The 26687-nt window shown below is 36.1% G+C and overlaps 1 long non-coding RNA gene across 1 annotated transcript; it reads left to right on the top strand.

The window, feature by feature from the left end:
* The first annotated feature begins 1047 nt into the window (after positions 1 to 1047).
* LOC116663171 lies at positions 1048 to 25585 on the top strand. Its single transcript, XR_004319294.1, has 3 exons — positions 1048 to 1116; positions 24364 to 24369; positions 25574 to 25585. It is a non-coding gene; the product is annotated as an uncharacterized LOC116663171 (long non-coding RNA).
* The last annotated feature ends 1102 nt before the right edge of the window (positions 25586 to 26687 follow it).

Below are 26687 nucleotides of genomic sequence, written 5' to 3'. Positions count from 1 at the left end.
ACCATCAGACTGGGAGCCACAAAATATGGTTAGACAGAAATGTGAGTTGTGTCCCAAGTGTACCCAGATATGGCTAGACTGAAATATGGATCACAGCCCATTTATGCCTAGGGTGCTACGATACTGCTGCTGGCCCTCAGAGAAAGTACAATAGTTATTATCAGGAATATTCCAACTAGACAGGATCACTTAAGAAGTGCACCTAAAAACAAGGGATACCTATTTTAATTGGTATGCAAAAGTCTCCAGAAGGCTTCAAAATTCCAAAATAGCTTCATTGAAAATTTCACTGCAAAAAGCTAATGAAAAATTAAAGGTATAAGACAAAAGACTATATGAGATGAACAAAATCTCTACTGCTCCACTCTCTCTTCCTTTGAGTACTCATTCTAGTAATCCTGTCTGAACTGTCTTTTGACAATGAAGAGGCAAGACCATAAACAAAAATCCTCCAAATTAACTGTCTCACAGACAACCCCCCCATACCTATCTTTGAGGGAGGTCCCTCCATATGGGCCCTTTTCAGAGTTCACAGAACTCTGAGGAATTTTCTGGTAAACTGCTACATTATTCCCTTAAACAGCCAAGGTAAAATTAAAATTAAGAACTGGAACCTGCAAAAGTGAACACTGGCAGAAGCCAGCAAACCATGTGAGTTCTTACCAGGGCCAGCTCTCCCATTTCTCTGTAGTGCCCAGTTGAGAGAGGAAAATACAATTTCACTTTGTCCCTTCCTTTCCAAATCCAGACCCACTGATACTTTCTCACTGATACTTTCTCTCCCAGGGATACCTACTGCTTCTTGCTTGTCTCATCACCTGGCTTGGCTTCCTACCTGCCTGGGACAAGTAAGTTGTCAGTTCTTTCTTTTGGCTACCTTTGGGAATGACTCTAGATCTTACGAAGATAATACCTTTTGCAACGTTTTTGAAGACACCTCGAAGTCCAAGTGGTTGTTCAGCATTGCCAGAGATATACATTGCTTCTCCTGGCTGAAACCTGACAAGATACTTTAAAGGATTTAGTAACTTTATAATCAGAAGTGTGGCCAAATTGGAAGCTCATATTCAGAGTTTGATAGAAAAAAAAATTTACGCCATCTCCTCTAAGCTAAATGTAACTGGAGGGAAACATCCCAACGTAGGAGAAGGGTGTTCAGTCCTTTAGCATCTGGGCTACAAACCAATTCCTTGAGGAACGGAGAACAACTGTTATTATCTTACAAATATTTGCAAAACTATAAACACAGCTCTAGAGGACTACAGAAAAAAACAGGGGGCACTTTTTAAAAATACAAACTGCTATATAAGCAACTTTGCTCAAAAATCTAGTTCAACAAAAAATTTTAAATGAAAACTAGGTCTCTGTTTAAATCTGCATGTTTATGCTGCAGATGTGTGGTATTTTTCTACCTTCAGATGGTATCGCTAAAATTAATTTGTAAAACAGCTCTACTTTATTGGCTTAAACAAGTGCTTTTATAAACTTGGTATTCAAACTAACCCAACTACTTTTCAATTTCATGTGATCTGGGATAATCTCTGGTAAATAAAAGCTAGTTTAAGTTTGTTGGTTTAATTAAAATAGGTTTATCCTTAGAGTTATCAACACTGAATATAATGCAAACATACAACTTTTTATTCTACCTGGGTTTATCAGTGAAATAGGTTTATGTTACCTCTTGGAAAATTTGTGGACCAAAAAAAAAATCTAGAATGATGACTGACTTTTTCTAATGCCTCATGAAGTTTATGTGGGTGGTCTAACCATAATTGTTGAAAACAAGTAGATTAAATGGATAAAGTAAGATTAAAATTTCTAGGTAAACTTTTAAAAGAGTTTCCCCAAATCTTTTTTGTAACCTGAAATCTTAAAGTTTTGATAAGTTAAATTAAATGGTGGATAGTCATTGAATATCCAGGTGATTTCCAAGTAAGATACAATACTGAAACATTACTGAACATAGGTTTATCTACTTTTTGCTTCCTTTTATGGAGGAATTAAAGATATTTGTGTCTATTAGCAAACATGTTTTGGGCCATGCTGAGAAGCACATTTCTAGAAATTATAAAAAGCATCTATGTCTTAAATTAGCATTCTGTGGACCGGCAAAGTCCATGACTGCTTACTTCCTACTTTTCAGTAGAAATTAAAGTTTGTAAGGGTTAAAATTTTTAATATATGTAATTAAAACTACTAGCAATAAGAAAACAGAATTTTGTGTGGTCAAGACTAGATTACAATCAAATGAATTTAATCAAGTAAATGAGTTTTAATATTAAAAGTTAGCTGGTGCAAAAGTGAAATTTGCATTCTCTGTTAAAAGTAGTTTTTTTCTACTGGTCTGCTTTTGCTACTGAGAGATTATGAAAGGTTTTTATCTTTAAGTAATCTTCTCAAAAAAAAAAAAAACAAAGATATTTTATCTTGTCAAAATAAATGATCTATCTTTTACGTTGTCTTTATCAAATCTGTGACCATGTAAGTAAAACTAGTCCACTCAAAATTAAGAGCTAAGTTTTGCTCAGAACTATGTAACCTCCTATATTTTCCAATGAAGCCTTTGTTATTTAAATAGATAAAGAGGTACTGTTTCATAGTGAACTATGATCCTATTTGATCAAATATTTTAAAACCTTTTGATATATTTTTTTTACAAACTCCAAAAAAACCCCACAATTCTAAACGAAGTCTTTATAACCTTGAATTAACTCTGAAATGTTCCAGTGGGCCTCTGGAACATTTTAAAAGATTTGCTCTCTCTTCTTATAAAAAGGTAGATATTAAACCAATTATGCTTATTTAATGTGTTAAAATACATGGGAAGCATTGTCAAATAAGAAGTAATACAAAGCCTTCTTTATGTTGTTTCTATATATATACATATATATATAAAAGAAATATTGCAGAAATTTTGTGAACTTCCTATTAATCTTATATGTCCTGGTATAAAGTTACCAGTCATTATTTCAGTTATTGCCTTAAAATGTGTGTCACAGAAATTTCCTTGTCAATTCCATCAAATTTTAATAATGGGCACTTTTTAAGCCTCCTGTCATTTATAGAAAGTTACTTTTTTACTTTGATATTTTGCAAACATGTTCCTGCAAAAGTTTTTCAACTCTAGGAAAAAAAAAGAAAAAAGGATTTTTTGACAAGTGCTGAGTTTTGATAACTTTAAGATACAACACTTAACTGGTAAGAACAAAGGCTACCCTTGAATCACCTTGTAAGGGACTATACCAGGCCCGCCTCACTACCCAGATGGCAGCCATACATCAGAGATTTAAGCCTTGGGTACACATTTCACAGCTAAAGAACACTCCACCTGACATCTGGCCCCATACGAACACTGGAGGCTTCCAAATCAAATTGACTAGGAAGAAGAGCAGCGACTTCAAGGTTGACTGCTTTCTCCCAAGACGCTAAATCAAGACTTCACACTTTAACTAAACATGAAGCTCTCTCCTTTTCTCTTTCTTTCACTCTGGCATTAGCCTAGAAAGGTAATGCCATCATCCATATCTTCCAAGCCACTGATGATAAGAGGGGTAAACTTTCAGGCTTCTGGATTTTTCATCAAAAACTCTGATCTGTCCATGATGCTGGAGACCCCCTGGTTCGTTTCCCTGTCTCTGGTTAACACCAAACTTGGGGAACTTGGAGTCCAGGTTCTGTACAAAGAGAAGGAAATAAGGCCAGAGTAACTGGAATAAAACTGCCTATGTGGTCTATAGACCCTTAACACCAGGAAGAATTCAAGATTCAAAATTAGCTCCCTGAGACAGATCTCTACTTCCCTGGTTAGGAACAAAAGCAAATGAGGAATTTTCCTTAACTCCTGAAGATACTGCAAATTCCATTGCTAAGAAAACAGCTGCCTAAGACCCTTAGACTTTCTGGCCAAGTTGTTTTTGATAACAGGATAGCCCTTAATTATCTTTTAGCTGAGCAAGGAGGTGTCTGTCTGTGTTGTGGCCAAGACCATGTGCTGTACCTGGAGTAACACTTCTAGGGAAGCTGAAGCTCAAAGATATAAGATTACTGAGCAAGCCACTTGGCTTTAAAAGATGACCCATTCAATAGGGTATTTCTTTGACTTATTTAATTTTGATTGATTGAGTCTTGGGGACCATGGCTCCAAAGTGCACTCCAAACATTGGGAATTATCTTGCTTATAATAATCATAATCATGTCCTGGAATGTTGTATTCTTTCAAAAGTTTTAAATACTTGTTCGCAGCCTCTAACCACCAAGCAAATGATCTCCCTAAGACTGCAACATCAGAAAATGAATGAGGAGAATGATCGACTTAAAGAGCAGGAACCTGAAGCTGTGACCTGTGAATATCACAGGAGTTAAGCAAAAAACATCAAAACCTAAGGATACCACACAAGGAAGGAAGAAAAATGAGGAGAACTTCAGAGTAGTGGCTGAGAGTGGCACTAACACCTTAAACTTTGATCACATCTCTCAGTTAAGCTGATAGTCTGGTCAAATAGGGGGAACTGCTAAAAAGAATTAGATCCTTAAAATGTACTCAGTTGAACTCTATTTTTCAACAATTCCAATCATTATAGCCTTCCATCACTTTAATACATAGTCTCTGGGTAGTTCTCTGATTAAATCTGGAATGTCTGCCTAATGGACCTGCAGTAAATCCAACACAAGTGGCACTTCCTTTCCCCCCTTTTATCTTCACTCAGATACTCTATAATGAGGCTTAATCCTTAGATTTATGAATTGCCCCAAGTTTACATTTAAATGTGAATCTTCTCCACACAGAATGCTCTCCCCACAGCTTTCTGGTAGACACCCTTCCACCACATTGGTATGGCATCTACTGACCCATCCCCCTGACCCCTTGATACCTATGAAGTTGTATTTACCTCTTGATGTTAAAAAAAAAAAAATCTCGAAATTATCTCCTCATCATAAACAACTGAATTTCAAGTTAATATCTCATACCCATTTTCAAGTTGTATTTTCTTGTATGTAACAGGAATACCTCCTCCTGACATTTTTATTTCTATACCTCAAGCTATCCTCCCTATTTACTTTTAGAGTTTCATCAAGATGTTTTTTATGTTTTTCTCCTACAGTTCCATGTGCCATTTAGGACTCTTGAGTTTATCTAGTCAGCTGACATTTAGCAGGACCAAGGCTTGAGTAATTTTTTATGGGCAGAACATATGAAGAAGGTCCTGCTAAACCTGGAACAAGCCTTGCAGAAATAAAAGTATAAGAGGCCTAGAGAAGAGTGGAAACTTGGAGAAAAGGGCATCATGGAAGAAGAGGGCTTTAAAGGAAATATGAAGAGGCACCAAAGACAAATGTTGACTCTTTGCACTTTAACTTGGGAGAGACCATGGACCAGATCATTTAAGAAGAACCCTGCATCTAAGTCCTACCAAATATCAAGTTCAGTCATTTCACCAATACCATATGCATTTTCAGTGAACTGATTTTTTTTCAGGTACCCCAAATATCAAATAATTTTCATTTTCTCAGGCCTCTTCCAATTTTTGAATGTCAATTTCTACTTTACACATAAATGTACAATCATCAAGCATAACAGTGTATCCTGCAAGGTATCACCTTTACAAAGTAGAACCCAACAGAGCCTACCCTCTGCTGGAAAGGGAATCAATCCACTCAATATTCTACATAAAACTATTCACATTTTGTTGCTTAAAACTGAAAAAAATACCAAAAAAGGAAATATTATCTGAGGAAAACTCCTCATAGGTTTTTTAAAATTAAATGACATAACTCATATGTGATAATTAATACAGAAAACTTCAACTAAAATTGGATTTGGGGAGGCCTGTAGAGGGAGCTCTCATGCCGTACCACTCACTGTCAATTAGACCCCAACAAGAAGAGACATACCTTGCAAGTCAGGGAGGAAGTGACACTACTTTACTACCCCAGCAGGAGGAAGGAAAATTTTCTTCTTACCTGGTAACAAACCCAGCCAGAGAAAATGCTGCAGCTCAGCCAACGAGAAGGTGTGTCACCTTGACCTCTTATTTCCCTCCAGTGAATTATCTTTTTTTTCTTACTGATGACTTCCTTGTCCCACCCTCTTCTCTATAAAAGCCTTGCATTTTCTGTAACTCCTTGAACTCTCTTTCCTGTCAGATGAGATGCTGACCGATTCATGCATCATTTAATAAAGTTGATTAGATCTTCAAATTTACTCAGTTCATGAATTTTGTTTTTTAACACATGTAAGGGGCTACTACAATGTGAGTTATATCTAATGCATTTTTGATAAATGTTTGTGATCAACATCAGCTATCATTAACAGAGACCAGGAATCACAGTTAAAAAAAAAATCTTTCATATTTTAAATATATTAAATTTAAACCTAAACACAGAACATATACTAAATTACATAGAAAACTTAAGAAAATGAAGATGACTATATGCAAAAGCTAGAAATATTGCCAACCTGAGAGCCAGGAAGAGATCATTTTTTCAATATCTTCCTTATCGCCTGACTTTTAGGATGCAAGAGCATCAAAATTGAGAAACAGATTTGTTCACTGGGGGAGTCCATGATAAATTCAGTTTATAAAATAAAACCAGGAGAACTCTAGAGAAGCTCTTCCTGGGATATATTTCATTTTTTTTAAAGGAAGACATGATTGTAGCTCTTACCCCTAGCAGCTTGGCAATGAGCTAGAATGTTATTAAGATATCTGTCAAAAACAGCTCAGTTAGCGGGAGTGAAGCTATGGAATGTGTCCTTAGGGGACTTTCAAACTGATGCCATTAATGTAGTATTACAGAACAGGAAACAAAACGGACAACACACAAATAAAGGGTGAAGGCAAAACAACCCCATTATCAGCTGCAGAGTGAGACCCAGAAATTTCAGGCTATGTGATTCTTCGAGGGATGACTGAAACATGTAAATGGGGTAGGAATGTGGCTAAAAGAAAAAATAAAAATAAAAATAAAAAAGCAGAGAGACAAAGGGAGTCTGTTTCTCGGGCATTTAAAAGAAAAAAAAATTCCATTTTCGCTTCCAAGGACAAGCAATGAATGTATGAGAATGGACTCTTTCATCTCAACCATGTTCCAGTTCTCAGCAGGGCCCAAAGAGCTTTGGTTTAACAATGCCATTTCCAGCCTGTTGGTTCCCACCATGGTACAGGCTGTTCATGGCAGAAGAGAGGCAGGCAGGGCTGTTCAAAAGCAGGGCAGGGATCCCAAAAACATCTCAGGAGAAGTACCATGACATTTAGAAGGTCAAAGCACTCCAATCTCTAATAGCCCTTTAACTTATCCTCCATCAATCTAATGGCACACATTTGGCCTCCTCTCCCCTGGACCACTCCTCCCAGCATCACGGCTCAGGTACCCGAGGAAAGACTTTGGCTCCTTTTATTTTCGGGTCCTCTTTTGCTCCCATTCTTTGGCTTCAAAACAAGTACAAATTGACAAAATCGAATCATTTCTGCTTGGCACAGAGCTTGGCAACCAGATAACACCAGCAAAGCCAGGTCCACATTTCCTCGCCCCCGCATACATCGGCATGCAAAGTTCCAAGATGGAAATTTGTTTCTCCTGCAGTTTTATGACATTTCTACTGCCTGATTATCCCACTTTATGGCAATTTGCATCATTGCGGGCCTGTGGCAAATGAAACAAACTGCCATAAAATGTTGGGAAAATCCTAAATCATGGCTCTGTCTGGCTTGCTTGAATTATGACGCTGGGGTTGAACTGAGATGACTGGGTTCATTTTGCTACAAACAGCCACGCAGGCTTTAATGGGTGCCACTGGCCCGCTCATCAGGCTGTGTGGTGACTACTAAATGAAGCAAACTAATAGAATTTTTTTCCGATGCACTAAGCAAGTCTTCAGTAAAGAAAAACACATTGATTCCAAAGTTGTTTACTACCAACTAAATAGAACCCCTATAGCTTTTCCCATGCAACCCACATTAGAGCTAAACTAACAGCCCTCGTATGTATCCATTCTACTAGTTTCAGACAAAAGTGCTTACACCATTAGGAATGGAAGTTGCCTCAGTCTAAATCTTAATACAGAAGATTGTCTTTCTCACTGAACTGCCTACTATCAAAAGTTATCAGCATAGACAACACTTTAAAGAAAAAATAAATGCACTGAAAGGTCATCAGTAATTGGTGCATTTTAATTCAGTGGTGATGTGTTGTTAGCTTTAAAGGAAAGGAACAGGAGCCTGATGGTTAGACATGCACAAATGAAAGAGATTCAGCAAGGCTAACAACTGTGATGATTATTATGATCCCTGTGGATCACAATCTTGGTTCTCCTTTTGCAAACCTCTTCTGTGAGTCCATTTATGAGCAGAGAAGCTTCATACTAAGGAACAGTTCACAACACATAAGATGCATCTAGACAACGAGGCTGGAATAAAAGCAATGGGATTTTATTTCTTATAACATCCTTTATTTCCCTTGATCCTAACCTCCAAATCATCCTCAGTGTTCTGACCCAAGACACTCATGGTGGATACTCAGCTCTTCCTATACAGGAGGCAAGTCTTTCAGAACCACCTGCCGGTCCCCAATACCTCTACCAAAGAGGATTCTAACGTCATTTCCAAAAAACAGAGAATGCCTAGACGTGAAGAGAACCTGACAAAGGAGATTCAGAGTCCTGAGTAGAGGATTAAGATCACGAGGGACAAGCTGTATCAAGAACTCAGTATTCAGACAAACTGTAAAGATTCGGGAAAGCAGTTTTATGGAGTCCAGTTTTACTTTATTTGAAACATACACACATATATTCGTGTAACACTTGACTGAAAGTAATTAAATTCACAATTATCATTCACTGAGCATTTAATATGTACTAAGCACAGTACTGAGAAGTTTAAGTAATTATTTGATTGAATCATCCCCCACCCACCCATTAGCCACTTCCAGATGAGTAAACTAATGCTTAGAGATGCTGAAGTACTTCCCCGAGGATGAATAGGCAGTCAGGCAGAACTAGAATCTGAACAACGATCTAGTCTCATTGTTAATTTCATGCTCTCTACCACTATGCCACACAACTGCATTATAAGAATCAACTTTTCTGCTAAATTAACATTATTATTAGTCCAACAATAAACTCCATGGGCTAAAAGATCCTTGCATAATTTTAACAAGTATCTCACATTTGGCTTCTCCTAGGTGATTTTTATGACTCATTAGGATAGCCTTTTCTTCTTCTAACTAATTTATCCTTTTCTATTTCACTATCATTTGCTAGTCAAAGTGTCATAGTCTCTCATTACAGAATAAAAAAATTTGACCCTGCCTTTCACTTTCTCTCCACCTTAAATTTGCTCTTTTCTAAGGTCACAAAAGCTGCACGTGATAAGCCAAGCCTGTAACACAAAGCAACATAAAGTTCTTGGGTATTTGCTATCCACAGCAGTTTGAATTCATGTTGTTTGACTGACACATAAATGTGCATTTATTTCCAGACTATAAATATTTATTCTGATGTTCCCTTAGATTTCACATATGTTCTTTTCCTTTTGGTTTCTAAAGTAGGAAGCATAGAAGAAATTCACATGGTCGTGAACCAGAGGTCCTGATTTACAGTTTCTAAAGCATCTGTTAAATTATGAACCTATATATTACATATACATTTTGAAACAGCCCTTTAGCATACATTATATATTCAACCTCTTCTCTAAAAGAATCATTGAGCTAAAATTCTTTAGTAATGTATACTGAGAAGCCACTGAAATTTGGGGCTTTGTTATTGAAGCCAACATTATCCTAACTAATTTAACTTCAAAGAGCTTAGCATAAATTATAGCATGTAACTAACACATTTGAGAATTTCTGTGCACCTTCCACAACAATCTAAACACTAGGATCAGACTTAGGATATAAAAATTCCCAAAATGACTCCCACTTATTACAGTTCAACCTTCTTTATTAAACATTTTTTTGAGCATCTACTCTATTCTAGCCAAAATTCTGGGTTTTGGGTATATAGTGGGCACCAGGACAACCACATTCCTACCTTCCTGGGGATTTTATTCTAGTCTGGTAAAGCACAACGTTAACTATGTAAATATTACACAAATAAATAAGATGGTTTCAGATAGATCATAATAGAGAATGGCTTGGGGCTGGGAGAAGCTATTTTATTTTATTTTATTTTATTTTATTTTATTTTATTTTTTACTTTTTTTTGAGAAGCAATTTTAGATAGGAATTTTATATAAGTTTTTTCTGAAGATGAAAAACAATGGGAATGGCTAACTCAGTGTGACATACTCACACCATGTTACTTAACTGACCTGGAAACTACATTTCCCAGCATTTCCTTCCTTGCATAGTTTCAGGTTGATGTGGCACACGAGACATTTTTACACTGATTTGGAAGGCAGAAATGAAGCAGCCACATTCTCTTTGTGCTCAGAAGGGCAGTGCAGGACACCAAGAACTGTGGCAGCTCACACACGCTGTTCCTGATCTGCTGCCTTACTTTGTGGGGCAATCATCCAGCATGCAGATCCTTCACCTCCTACAGGACACCCACATCACTGCAGTGGGAGGGCTAGAGGCGGGAATATTCCAACATGGTTTCCAACTCATCCTTATGTGTTCTCCTTTGTCCCTATCACCCCCATTTCACATCCATCTTCCCTTCCTGATATTTTTTTCCCTGATGACTTCAAGGCCAACATCAGAGAAGCAGCAGCCGTTCAGAAACTGCATTAAGTCAGTCTCCTTTGACTTATCTTTTCTAACGTTCTGTTTCTTTGCTCAAACCCTCAATGTTAATACACACATGTGCATATTCTCTATGGAAAGTGCACACTGCTATGAGTTTTCTAAGTTTATCTCATTTAATCCTCATGGCAACTGTGAAATGTGTACTACTATTATCCCCATTAGAGATGAAGAAACTGCACTCAACAAGACCAAGTGACTTTCCCCAGATCACACTCCTAAGCAAGTGATGAAGCTGGAACTCAAACCATGGGAACATGATAAAGAGAGTCCAAAAAGCTAAATGCTATACTACCAGCTTTACTTATGTTCCTTAGGATGGTTCTATAAGGTTTAGAAATTTTCTAAGTGCTCTCTTCATCAGGGATTTAGCTCAGGAAGTCTTTGGGCTCATAACTGAGAAAATGCAACTGATCAGGGAATAGAACTTTTAAAATGGAAAAAAAAATTAAAAATCATTGAGCCCAATTTTATATACATGTATATATAAATGTATATGTGTGTGTGTGTATATATATATACACACACCCCAGAGAAGAGATTGTACAAGTTAAGTGAAGTCGTTTGATGAGTTTCTGCCTAAATTCTGTGGCCTCCTGCCACACGTCACTCCACGTGTGAGCAAATCTGGTTCACTTTCAAAAGGAAGTGATGCAGGGGTCTGGGACATACCTCGTGAGCCAGGTGTAAGACTTTAGATTTGTTTATGTGTGTGTAACTATCTCTCTGGTGTCCTTCGGCCTGAGAGAAAATAACTCTATTTCATTTTTCATGTGCTGTAAGGGCCCTTTCTGGTGTAATTCAAGTCTCTCCCAACACTTCAACTGGAGGTACTATTAGGAAAATCCCTTCCAATAATTCTGCTAATCGTTTCCAGCAAACGTAAACCTGGACTGACATTTGAATGAATTTATCTGTAGTGGGCTTCCGCGAGAATCAATAAGTCATTCTGATTCACTCTCAGCTTCTAGAGGAAAGTATTTATTTTCTAAGATGAGACTGAATAGAAGCGGGAATCATTTGTATGTGGTGATGCACAGCTTGCTGATTAAGACTACCTCCTTTTCCTTGAGGATGAAACCACAGGAATTTTGAAACTTAAAGCTACAGATTTTTTCTTGGGACCTCTACAGAATCTTAGAGAAACACTAAATATCCCCATGGGATTCTAATAATTTGCACCATTTTGATGTTAGGATTTTATCAAAATACTTTGAAAAACCAGCCAGTTGAAAACCAGACCATGCATCATCTGCTAGTATTTAATACATGAATATGTGTCCAGAAAAAAAGGTCAATTCTCTTATATCCTCTAGTGAAAATACATAACAAAAATACAAGTCATCATTTTAAGAGAGATGAGAAAGTTATTAACTGGTAGCCCAAACCTATGATTTTTTCTAATAATGAACAATTTTTTACAATAGTGAAAGGGTTTACAGAAGTAAAAATTCTCCTGAGGAATTTAGATTAAGAACAAACCCCAAAATATCAGAGGTCCCTGTGAGACCATGTCTGTTCATTTCCTACCATATAGAGACCATAGCATGATTGGAATGAGTTTGAGTCTACAGGTTTGGAAGATAGGACCACTAAAACTTCAGAACATCCCACTAAGACATTTTTAACCTACCCAGGAATTAGTCCTTATAGGATTGAAATAGCATGTAATTTTGCTTCCTTTAACAGATAGCTATAAAATATGGAAGGCTTAAGGTTCCTAGGAGTCAATTATAAAACCTGTCTGTCTTTGGGGTTAATAATTCTATACTCAATTCCAACATGTGTTTTTATTTTCCCTACACCACCAAGCAATTCTCGGAGGCCAGCTGGGTGTCCTACAATTCAGCTTAATTCTCACACTATCTATCTAGAAATAGCAGATTCCACAGTCCCACAATACTGCACCCCCACTTCAGATGCCAGTCACAAGCCCAGGTTCTTACCTGTGCTTCTGACCAACTGGATATAAATCAGAAATTCCCACACCCCTTTCCTTGGGTTCAGTTAATTTGCTTGAGCAGCTCACAGAACTTAGGATGCTAATTTACTCACTATATTACCAGGTTATTACAAAGGATATTAGAGAATACAAATCAACAGCCAGATGAAGAAATACATAGGGCAAGGTATGGGGAAAGGGCAGGGCACTTCCACAGCCTCTTCAGAGTACACCACTCTCCCCAAATCTCCCCATGTTCACCCACTGAGAAGCTCTCTGAATTCTGCCTTTTGGGGAGGCTTCTGTACAAAAGCATGATTGATTAAACCAGTGATGAATGAACTCCATCTCAAGCCCCTCTCCCCTCACCAGAGGCCACAGGGGGTGGGAGTGCAAGTTCCAACCCTATAATCATGTGGTTTACTCCTCTAGTGACCAACCCCATCCTTGGGTGCTTTCTAAAAATCACATCATTAACATAACGAAAGACAGCTTTATCGCTCTTAGAAAATTCCAAGGGTTTTAGCAGCTCTCTGTGCCAGAAATGAGGACAAAGACCAAATATGTATTTCTTACTGTAAATCAAGTATCACAGGAAGAGGTGATCTTCAACACAAAGTAGATCTCATAGAATAATATGATCCATAAAGCCCAAGGTCTAATCCTGGTCCTGGCCCAGAGGACTTAATAGATATAAGGGTATGAATACAAACAGGTTCCCAGGACACAGCGGGAGAGAAGCCTCTTTCAGGGATTCTGCCAGGTGTAGGCTCTTAGGGCCAAAACAGAATGTATAATATCTCTTGGTTCCTGAAATAGGGGAGGAATCGGGAAAGAGGCAATGTCACTGAGAAAGGAGGGGCTCAGGCACAGACAGGCTCTTGTCTCTTTACTGATAATAGAGTTTGAGTTCTGCTGGCAATGCGAACAACTGTGTATAATCCGGAGAGGTAACGGATCATGTTATTCAGCACCTACTGACATGCCATGATCTTTCCCTGGGGTGCAGCCTCAACTCTTGCCAAGTTTTATCAATCAACAGTCTTAACTACCAGAGGTTAGGGAATGCTAAGAAGATAGCAATTCAACATTTAGAAAAATTACTTTTGTCTAATTTAAAAGTATTTTATAGAAATTATTAAAAATGTAACAAAAATACATACCCACCAATCAAAGTTAAAACATTTTAACATCTTGCTGTATTTACTACAGCTTTTTTCCTTCCTTACAGACCTCTACCTTCCTCTCTTTCTGTTCCTCTAAAGGTCACTGCAATGAGAAAATATGAACAGACTAATTACCAGTAGTGAAACTGAATCAGTAATTTTAGAACTCCCAACAAACAAAAGTCCAGGACCAGATAGCTTTACAGGTGAAATCTATGAAACATCTAGGGAAGAATTAATGCTTATCCTGAAACTACTCCAAAGAATTGCAGAGGAAGGAATACTTCTGAACTCATTTTATGAGGCCACCATCATCTTGATACCAAGATCAGAAAAAGACATCACAGAAAAAGAAAATTACAGCCCAATATTACTGATGAACATGGATGCAAAAATCCTAATGGATCATTGAAGAAACCAAGAAAGAAATAAAAAAATACCTAGAGACAAATCAAAAAGAAAATACAATGATCCAAAACCTATGTGATGCAACAAAAGCAATTCTGAGAGAAGTTTATAGCGATACCAGCTTACCTCAGAAAATAAGAAAAATCTCAAATAAACAACCTTACACCTAAAGCAACTTGAGAAAGAATAATGAACAAAACCCAAAGTTGGTAGAAAGAAAGAAAGATCAAAGCATAAATAAATGAAATAGAGACAAAAAAAAATAGAAATGATCAATGAAACTGAAAGCTGGCTCTTTGAACAGATAAGCAAAATTGATAAGCCTTTAGCCAGACTCATCAAGAAAAAAAAGGAGAAGGCCCAAATCAATAAAATCAGAAATGAAAAAGAAGTTATAGCCAAAACAGAAATACAAAGGATCATTAGAGATTACTAAGAGCAACTACATGCCAATAAAGTGGATGACCTAGAAGAAATGGACAAATTCTTAGTAAGGTACAACCTCCCAAGACTGAACCAGGAAGAAATACAAAATATGAACAGGTTACTATAGTTTGAAAGTTGGTATGTTTCATTCCCAGGCATGATTTTCAACATTAGGTAAATATGTAGGAATCCATCAAATAAGATGGTTTGGTGTAATTTTTAACTAATATGTATATGATATTCAGTACTAGAATTTCTCAATCTTGACTTTACTGGCATTTTGGGTCTTGTATTAGTTTCCTATTGCTGCTGTAACAAATTACCCAAAACCTAGTGGCTTGAAACAATACCAATTTATTCTTTACAGGTCTGGAGGTCAGAAGTGTGAAATGAGTCTTGCAGGACTACAGACAAGCTGCCAGTAGGGCTGGCTCCTTCTGGAGGCTTTGGAGAGAATTCATTTTCTTGCTCCCACGGAATTCTAAAGGTTGTCCTCATTCCTTGGCTTGTAGCCTTGCATCACATAGACTTTTTCCCACCTGTTTCCATCATCACACTGCCATCTTCCTTCTTTGACTTTCTTATTGCCCTCTTAAAAGGACCCTTGCAATTACACTTACTTACCATCCAAGAGAATAATTCAGGACAATCTCCCATTTTAAGACCTTTAATTTAATCACGTGTAAAATCCCTTTCGTCATACCACATAGAATTCATAAGTTTCAGGGATTAGGATATGGACATCTTTGGAGACCTCACTGAGCCAGATAATTCTGTTGTGTGTGTGTTGGGGGGAGGGGGGGTCCTGTACACTGTAGAAGGTTTAGCTGCATCGCTAGTCTCTATCCACTAGATGCCAGTAATATCCCTCAAGTTCTGACAACTAAAAATGCCTCCAGACATTGCCAGATGTCTCCTGGGGAAGGGGTGCAAAATCACACAGTAGTCGTTCTACATGCATGGCTCATCACTTGGTATATTTCATTCTACCTGCATTTGAGAATTATCCATGTCAAAACATCAATACCTAGTTCATTAATTTTAAGTGCTTCATAATATTCTGTTGAATGAATAAAAGCTTTCTTCCCCAGTTTTTTCCTCTATTACAAACAATGCTTCAAAAATAATCTCAACATGTCTCCTCAAAAGCATGAGCAAACAGTTTCTTCACATTATGGCAATGACTCTTTCTCTTTGACATGTCCAGAATCACCTGGAGAGCTCCTTCACACAGAGACTGATGGGTAACAGGACTAAAGTTTCTGATTCAGTAGATGCTAAAACACTGAATTCTTAACAAGTTCCCAGGTGACGCTGAAGCTGCCAGTCTGGGGACCACTCTTCAAGAACCACTGCTCTAGCATATATACTTAGAAATATGACTTGCCAAGGATAATTTGCCAGATACTGTCAAACTGCCACCATAGTGGTTATAACAATTTCACTCCTACCCTCAAGGAATTCATGTTTCCCTAAAACCTGCCCAATAATTGGTGCAGAGAGGCTGTAATTTTTTTGCAAAGTGAAAGGAATAAAGTAGCATCATAGAGTCTATTACTTTGTATTTCTCATATTACCAAAGAAGTCATGCATAAGTTCACAAAATTATTGGCCATGGGGGTTCCTATTCTGTGTGTTGCCTGTTCTTATCTTTTGCCTGGTTTTCTACAGAGTTAATTGCAGGATTTCTTTCTACACTCCAAATACTGAATTTCTGTCAGCTGTATGTATTATAAGTCTCTCTTCCTGTTATGTGTCTTGTCTTTTGAATTTGCCTCTTTGCTTCTTTTGATAAAAAAGACTTTTTTTTTAATTTAGTCAAATCTATCAAATTTTTCTAGCTTTTGGTTTTTTTAATCTTAAGAAATCCTTCTCTGCCCTAAGGTCATAAAGACAGTTCTCTTAATTTTTAAAAATTTTGCTGTTTATATTTTCATTTTTAGTTCAACTAGAATTTACTTTTGTGCTAAGATATGAGGCAGGGATCTGTTTTAATTCATCCCACATGAATAGCTGTCTGACTCAGACTCACTTATTGAATAGTTGGATTCATGGTTTGTAATGTCTCTTCTGCCCTATGTACCCATATGTGTATGATTCTATTTTTCAGCTTTCTACTCTATTCCACTGAATATTTTTGTGCCAACACCACACAGTTTTAACTACTACAGGTTTATAATAGGTCTTAATATATTTTAGGTTAAGTACTCCTTTATTCTTGTTCAAAAACACCATGGCTCTTCTCTTTATCCAGTCAAGTAAAATTTAGGATCAGCTGAAGTTCTATGAAAAGTATCTATGGAATTCTTACAATTTTTGCATAAAAATGATACATAGTTGCTATGATTATAACATTCACATCTTCCCTAATATGATACATTTGTCCACTTATTTATGTTCTTTAATGAAGTTTTTAAAGCTTGTTCATAAATGTCTTCCATATCTTTTCACACATTTGTTGCTAGGTCCTTAAAATATTGTGCTATTTTAATAATGTTTTAATTGCATTTTCTAAGTGCTCCTTTTGTATAGAAATGTTAATAATGTTTGTACCTGGATATTGTTTCCAGCAGCCTTGCAGCATTCCCTGATTAGTTCACATAGTTTGTAGATTTGTGTGGGTTTTTCTAAATAGGCAATGTTATTATTTGCAAATAACCATCCACATGTTTCTTCCTTTCCCATTCTCAGGCTTTGTGGCCTTATCATGCCAACTAGGATTTCCAATAATGTATCGATGAAAGCTACTGCAAGTGGGAACCTTTGTCTTTGAAAATACTGCTTTTGCTATGTGACGATGAAGTAAAATATTTGCTCTTGCTTTCTAAGTTACCATTTACCAGATGAAGAAAGTTTGCTAAGATAGGTTGTCAGGAGTAAATACTGAGCTTAATGAAATGTGTATCTTGTGTTTATTAGTGGATTATATGATTTTTCTCTTTTAAGTTGTTAATGAGGTAATTATACTCATTTACTTTTTAAGACAGTTTTAATTTTTATCAAAGTTAATAAAGGTGAATATATTTTAGAGTCAAATAATTCTACATATCTGCTGTGAAACACAGCAGACTCCCTATTTCCTCACCCACAAAGCCAACAACTTTTATGACCTAATTCTTTCAGTTGTTTCCGTATCTCCAAAAAAAAAAAAAAGCTTACATTGTTACTTCTTGATTTTTCAGTGTTTTAATCCTCTACTAACTTTCCACACAGGTATAACTCTTTTACCCCCAGTTCCCATCACAGATATATTCTCCCTTCCCCTGTCATCCTAATACAGTCATATGCTTATTTTACTCAGATGAATATTCTGTTTACATTACTATAACTATACAAACACTTCACAGCTGAACCATGTAGTAAACTATGACTATTTTTCCCTTGTTGACAACTTCATTTTGTCAGCAAACACTGTCTTCTTCTCGTTTATTAAGTTTTCTATGAGTTTACAATTAACACCAAACTCTTTACCAACTGTCTAAAACTCCTTTGAAGATCAGCAGATATCAGGTATTCTCTCAACTTTCTCTTCCTGAAGAAGTTTCTCCCAGCCCATCACCTGCTCCAATCTGGGGTGGCTGCCCAGCGTGCCTGATTCACAGCTATTAGCATCCATTTTTTCCCATCACCCCAGACACGCTCTTTGTATTTCTCCTGTGAGGGATCTCCAATATCCAGTATCCTAAGCCTTCATTTTTTCACTTATTTCTCATTTTATGAAACGTATCCTCCAGCAGAATCCACAGAAAGAATGGGTATGGAAAAAATAGTATGGCTGAGCCTAAGACTCTGGGAAGAAAACTACTTTTCTTCAGAATTTTTAACTTTACTCCATTGTTTTCCATCTTCCAGTACTGGTATTAAGAAATAAGAATTTCAATATAAGTTCTGATGTTTTGTACACAAACATGCTTTTTTTTTTCTTTTTGGGACCCTGATGATCATCAGTCTAGCTTCGGATTTCTGAAATTTCACAATGACGTGTCGGTGTGGATCTCTTTTTATCTGGTGTACTTACTGATCTCTTTTGTACTTTGAAACTCATGTCTTTTAGCTTCAGAAAATTGTTTAATCTTTTTGATAGTCTTGACCCATATTCCACCCTTTCAGGACCCCCGTTATTTGAATGTGGCACTGGTCTTGCATTCTTGTCTTTCTTCCATCTATTTCGTAATATTCATCTGTTTTTTTCTTTGTTCTAAGAAATGTATTTAACACTATTTAGCTAATTTTAAGAACAAAATTGTCTAAGTCTATTTGATGAGTCTTTTATTCCATCCCTATTAACTTCTCTGTGCCAATCTATTAATTACTGAGAACACTGTATGAAATCTCTATGACATAATATTTGATATACCCTTCATGAAATTCTGTTTTTATTTTGTATCCTGAGGCTACATTTTTAGGTACTTAGAGGTTCTAAATAATTATAGCTTCCTGATGAATTGTCTCCCTTTATCATTATGCAATGATTCTCTATTTAGTAAGTATGATAAATACAGGTTCTCCAGTTTTCTTCTAGTCAATATTAGTCTCACATATCACTTCCTTTCCTTCACTTGCAACCTGTTGCACTACATTTTAGGTGTTTGCCTTTGAAACACCATACAGCTGGGGTCTGTTCTTTCCCAATAGGACAGTCTCTACTTGACACTGGTCAAAGTCATACATTTGTATTTTTGTTACTTTAGATATATTTAGATTATTTTGTGTTTTCAATTTATCATTTCACATTTTGTTCCTCCATACTTTGTGTTCAGTAATCAAGTGTTATTTATTTGTCTTTCTTCCTTCCACTACTATGACTGAGTGAAATACTTAATATCAGGACTAGTCTTAGAAAGCAGCCCCTCAAAGAATGAGGTTTCTGTATTGCCTGGGATGACTAACTCTAATAATTAAGGGGAAATTGTTTTGCCTTTGCAGAACAGGAAAATGGCATCTATATCAGTAACTCAGGGGTCCTCTGGGAAGCCTCTTAATGCTTCCATGTTCAATAGCAAAAGTTAATGAGTATCTATAGCAACTAAAAAATAAGTCAGTACCACTTAGGAATCCAATATTTCAGAAATGGAGATTTAGTTAACCCAACAGGTAAAAAAATAACCTGTTTTTCTTCCACTTAACCTATGGTGTTTCCAAATTCACTTATTAAGAATACACAGAATATATAGTTCTATCCTTATATCTTTCACCTGTCTCTATCTCACTGTGCTCAAGTCTATGTATTTTACTTATAACTGTTCTCTATTTTACAAGTTTTTTCCTCAGTTGTTTCTAATTGGATATTTAACCTCTCCATTGGTTTTAATTTAAAATTCCTGAGTTTTTTCATTTCTAGAAGTTCAGTTTTTTTTCCTCAAACCTACCTAAGCATCATTTTGTTGTTGTTGTTGTTGTTATGTTTCCTGCTCCTTCTTTTTTCTTTGCTAACCATTTAACAGATACTAACCGTATAGCTTCAGATTATTATTTTATCTCATGATTTGGCACACTAAACTTGTTTTGTCTGCTGACACTAACTCATGACAGAATTTAAGTCCATCTTAGGTGGAAATATTTTTTTCCTGCGGCCTGGATTATGGAAAATACCCTCCAAACATAGTTGCATTTATTTCTTGCTGGCATTCCAGGGATAGCACCAGCCTGGGGACTACTTTTATGTTAATTTATCAGTTTGGCAGTATGGAAAAGCATAGGTTTAACCCAAGTGTGGCTCAACTTGGGGTCTAATAGGTTTCTCCTTCACCATGCAGTGAAAAGCACTTTATTTTTGGCTATGCATCAACCCTACCTTAGAGCTCACATTTTCACTGCATGTTTCATTGAGTTGCACTCCTTTGCCAACTGCCAGAGCAAACCACACTCATACTCTAGTGAATGACAAGATACATAAATAAGTACAGTATAAAATAGTTAATGTCACTACAGAAGAATTCATTTTCAAATATCGATTTCATCATGATCAAAGTCGGGCTAGTATATTAGGCAGGGAGAACAGCAAGTTCAAAGGCACAAAGGAATTCAAGTTTGGCATTTTCTGAAAACAGAGCAAGGTGAAAGACAGTTGGAAGACAAAAGATGTGATGTGGTTGAGGGCGGACCAATCAGCTGCAGGGATCTTATGAAAACCTCCTATCAACACAGATAGGAAGAAATTCTGATTAGAAGATTACATACCTTGTTTTTATGTAAAAACTTGATTCATACAATGGCAATATGAAATAATTACATACTAAATGTAACCTTTTACATTTAATAAACTTTTTACATTTAATAAACTTTTTACATTTAATAATTACATATTAAATGTAAAATGTTACACCTTTTGATTGACAAAATCATTTCAAACATGAAGGAAATATATAATTAATAGGTTTTTGTAGTAAAAATTGATGATTCTGATTTAACACTTGTTCTTCTTTAGTTTCTTGGCAAAAAAAAAAAAAAAAAGGAGCAGCCAAACAAGATTTTTCTCTTGGTCACTGCCCAAGGAAGGCACTGAAGAGGAATACTGGTTGTTAGAGAGGGTTGGACATAAGCCTGCCCCAGTCAACACAGACACAGAGCCCAGGACAAGAGGGAATAAAAACACCTGCTAAACCATTTTGCCAACTATGCTTTTCAGAGGACGGAAGAATTAAGGAAATTTTGTGCTTCCGAAGAATGGACGCTAATCATGTACACTTACTGCAATTGTAAACTATATGGTTCTAACAACTTTTTCAAGAAAATCCTAGATTTTATACATAGTAGACAGAACAGAAGTAGAATAAACAGGATTCTGTCACTATGTATGCCAATGGTTTCTTAATCTATCTGTACTATGAAAATCATCTAGGGAGAGTCTGAAAATCTGTAAATGCCTAGAGCCCACCCTTGAGACTAGAATTCCATTGCCCTCTTTTTTTTTTGAACATTTTTTTATTGAGTTATAGTCATTTTACAATACTGTGTCAAATTCCAGTGTATATTCATTGTCTCATTCTTTTTCACCATGAGCTACCACAAGATCTTGTATATATTTCCCTGTGCTACACAGTATAATCTTATCTATTCTGCATATGACTGTCAGTATCTACAAATTTTGAATTCCCAGTTTGTCCCTTCCCACCCCACCACCACTTCCCTTGGCAACCACAAGTTTGGATTCTATGTCTCTGAGTCTGTTTCTGTTTTGTATTTATGTTCTTTTTTTTTTTAGATTCCACATATGAGCAATCTCATATGGTATTTTTCTTTCTCTTTCTGGCTTACTTCACTTAGAGTGACATTCTCCAGGGACATCCATGTTGCTGCAAATGGTGAATATGTTGTTTTTTATGGCTGAATAGTATTCCATTGTATAAATATACCACATCTTCTTTATCCAGTCATCTGGATAAAAAATAGATAAATAACCTGCAACCTCTCAAAATTGACAGATCAGTTTGATAACATAGTTTTACAAGAGAGTGGGAGAAACTGAATCCCTCATGCATTCTTTGTCAGAGTACAAGATGGCATAGCCTTCTTGGAGGACAATTTCCCAATATCTACTAGAATTCTAAAAATACTGTGACCCAGAGATTCCACATCTAAGAAATTATGCTTCAACTATAGTTACAAGTGTGCAAGATAACATATGTACTATAATATATACCACACCATTATTAACACAAGAAAAACAACCCAAATATCCATCAGGAGAGAATTTGATGACACAATGCTGCTATTAAAAAGAATGAGGTAACAGACTCACAAACAGTAAACAAACTTATGGTCACTGGGGGGAAAGGGCTAAATTGGGAGTTCGAGATTTGCAAATATTAACCACTATATATAAAATACATAAAAAACAAATTTCTTCTGTATAGCACAGGGAACTATATTCAGCATCTTGTGGTAACCTATACTGAAAAACATGAAAATGAATATATGTGTGTGTATATATATATATGACTTAAACATGCTGTAACAAGAAATTGACACATTATAACTCACTATACTTCAATAAAAAAAGAATGAGGCAGTCTTATATTGAAGTATAGAAGAATGTATCAATTATGTGAAAAAAATTGTTTTATATACACATACTTTTCATTCTAAATCCTTTGTACCTTTCAAATTTTGTGTTGTATGAATACAATACTCATTCAAAAACTTACACATGCAGTTTTATGGCATTTCTGTCAAATATACATGCAATTAGATGGCCAATGGAATGTAATACTATAAAAATTATAATGGTATTACGGTGGTCAAATCATGGGTTTTTACTTTTTAAAATTGTCTTTAATGTTTTAAGTTTTTACAAAAAAAAAAATAGAACCAGGAATGATAAACTTTTTAAAAAAGTATCCCTGCTATTGTACAGAGGTTACAAAATCCTGAATAGTAGAGAGAAGAAAAAAAATATGTAAATGACAATCCCCAACTCAAAATAACTTGTTAGCATTCTCGTGTTTTATGTTTCTATATGTACTTATGTGCTTGTTAGTGTGTATATAATATGTAAAAATATACATATACACAAACATATGTATATTTTAGAAGAGATGGTGGCAGTATGTTCTTCACTATACTGATTTTTATACTTAGTGTGAGGAATTTAAATGATGGTACTTTCATAAAATATAACACAGCAATTAAAATGAGGGTACTGACTAACAGTCATACATTTAGTTTTTATATTTACTTTGGAAGTTTAATTAGCTTGACATTAATAGATGTATGCCCCACTGAGAGGTGTTGAGGGTAGGGGAGTATATATGTGTGGGTGGGGAAGGCTATGTGCGAAAACTCTATTTTCTGCTCAATTCTGCTGTGAACCTCAAACTGCTCTAAAAATAAAGTCTATTAATAAAAAATAAAAGGCTAAAAAATAATAATAAAATCTCTAGGGACAGAGATTCCACCACCTTCTTCAAAACATTACTCCAGAGCTTCATCTCATTACTAGTTTATATGAGTGAAAACTCCCATTGTGTATAAATAAAGAAGTCTCAAAGTGTGATTAATTGAATGACATTCTCGGCAAGAAACTGTAAAAAAAAAAAAAAAAAAAACTCAAAAATATTTTGACTGTGGTCCATCTATTTATATATACTAGACTTATAACTGAAAACTTTGATTAAATATGCACTAAAATGAAAAAAAAGATACATGTCCCAATTGTAAATTTTAAAGAATACTCTTTTGACCAACACCACATTTGAAGTCCCTTAAAAACAACAGCAGAACCTTGAACAACAGGTTATTAAAAAAAAAAAATTAAACATAACAGTACATAATATATTTCTACCGCTAAAAATGCACATTGTTAATAATTTAGTTCTTGCCTTAACCACCTAGTAAAAGCAAAATAAGTGTTGTAAGGAATTAAGGGATGCTTCACTTTGGCCACCAGCAGGGTAAGAAGGATTAATGTGGAATTACTGCATTAACATTGTCCCATTGCATAGGCACATTTGGAGGAAAGGATTAAAACATAACATTGTTTGGTGCTTTACCATGGTATGGAAAAAGAGTCAATTATACTACAAACTAAATGTTTAATTTTACAAATTATATTTGTGTCCATCAAAAATGCAAATCAAAAAGGGGGAAATAAATGTACCAAGAAATTTATAATTCCATTACAACACCTGAGAAGGTGTTGATTCAACATACAAATTCCACTTTCACATATTGGATTAGAGATTGGTTATGTTCCTTAGAAATAGGTTTGTATTAACTAAATATAAAAGTTATTTATATATATATATTTCCCCTTCTTGAAAACTTGGTGACCAATCTTTTTTTTTTTAACATTTTTTATTGATTTATAATCATTTTACAATGTTGTGTCAAATTCCAGTGTTCAGCACAATTTTTCAGTCATTCATGGACATATACACACTCATTGGGTGACCAATCTTGTTGCAAAATGTGATCATGGGAAACACTTCTTTATGTAAGATTTATGGACTACAGACCTTGACTTACAAAGCTTTTTAAAAGTCCCCAATATTGTTTATTCTTAATTCTAGCCTTTCTTCACATATGCCATTTTCCCCTTGGCTTCTATACCCTTTAGACTTTCAAAATTTGACTTCAAAACCCACATCTTCTATTAAGTCTTCCCAGTTACTTTCCCTCCCACCATCGTAACCCCACTTCTAGGCTTCAATTCTGCCTTTCTGAACTGAACAACACTCAAGGTTAGGGATAGTATTATGCCTCATACTGTTTTTACATCTTCCCATAATACCTTCTTTATCGATATGCACACAGTAGGCACTTAATGAATGTATTTAGCGATTGTTTCAAGGATCCTACAAATGCTTGAGTTTGTAGCACACAGGTAAATTACTACCTGATAGAATTTAATATCTCCTTCCTCTTTGCAGGGAGATCAAAACAGGTGTTCAAAAAGCCAGCTAAGTGTTCAGTATCCTTTACCATAATTCCTCTTAACAACTGTGTTCCAGCTCTAAAATTATTTGATTCTTGCCAAGATCTTATTTGGAGAAGCTGTGAAGTTCAATCTCATTTCATCAAGCCATATTGTCCTCTCCAACATGATTTTTTTCACCTCTTACACCAAAGTAGGTTGTTCAGGATAAGCTGAGTTGCCTCTATTAACAAGTTAACCCCTAAACTTCAGCAGTTTAACACAACAAATGTGTATTTCTCATCTATGCTATGTCCTCATGGGTGAGGGGAGGGGCAGGCTCTGCTCCACAGGGTTAATCAGGGGTCTAGACGAACGGAGGTTCATAATCTCAACACTACACAGGAAAAGAGTCAGAGAGTCATGTCATGCCACATCTTTAATGCTTCAGCCCAGAAATGAACAGCCTCTTGCACTCACAGCTAATGGCCAACACTTGCTCATCCCCTCGCCAATGCAAAGGGACTGGCAAAGGAAGAGCACACGGGTAGTCGGGCAGTAACCGTCTCTGCCCGGCAGCCTCACTAGAGAATCTCAGCCATACCGTGTGCCATTTCCCTTTATTATTTCCAAATTGATCCTAAATTTTTAAAAATTCCTGCTCCTCATCACACAGGAAGCGAGTGCCCAGCCTCTCTGGCTAGCCCTCATACTCTGGAAGCTTCTTACCATAGGAGTGGCCAACCATGGCATACCCATCAAGACCTAAAAACATGAGTTTACCTTCAGTGAAGCTTCTTCTGTCCATCCCAAGCAAAGATGGTCATTACTACTTCCTATCACACCTTCGCATGGCACATACTGCTATTAGACAAATTTAAAATATTGGAACTGCCATATTTGCTCAGTTTAAAAAAACTACGCTCTTAAAAACATCAGTGATTTATAAATAGGCTATGAAATAAAATGCTGTATTAATATTGTATATTAGTTGTAACACATATAATGATTCTTAACAAGATAAAATACTTAAAAATACGTATCCTATGATCAGAGAATACAATCATTGTTGACTTATATGTCTTATCCCACTAGACTGGCAGTTCCTCAGCCAGCAGTAGGAATCATGTCTCATTCATCTTATTACCAATGTTTACCCCATGGCTAGTATATAGCATTGGCTCAAGAAATATTTGTTGAATGAATTAATTGAACAAGTAAGTTTTAGTTGGCCAGAAATTTAACATTGTTTGACATTCTGGTCTGGCCACTATGAAACCTTGCATGATAGTAGAAGGTTCACAGGACAGAAAGCAATAATCCCAAAGAGATTCAATTACACCTGGACTACAGTTTTTAATATTTTAATTGTGTTAAATACTTAAAAGGGGACATTGACCATGCAGGATGACCAGGATGGTGTTAGGCCCAGAAACATAAAGCAAGGCAGATGAAATTGGGTAGCAATAGCCTACAAAAAGAAGCAAGTGTGAAACATGATAGCTGTCTTCACACATCTGAAGGACTACCTGTGTAGGTGTAAAAAGGCCTCATGTGTGGAGTTCCAGAGCAGCAAAGACCAGTATGATGACAGTTCCAGGAGCAGATGTGATTCTCTATATAAAATGCCTTTACAAATCTTTGCTGT

The sequence above is a fragment of the Camelus ferus genome, chromosome 4, assembly GCF_009834535.1.
Source record: "Camelus ferus isolate YT-003-E chromosome 4, BCGSAC_Cfer_1.0, whole genome shotgun sequence".
Taxonomy (NCBI): domain Eukaryota; kingdom Metazoa; phylum Chordata; class Mammalia; order Artiodactyla; family Camelidae; genus Camelus; species Camelus ferus.
The sequence above is the reverse complement of the archived record's forward strand: the minus strand, read 5'-3'. Positions and strand labels throughout refer to the sequence as shown.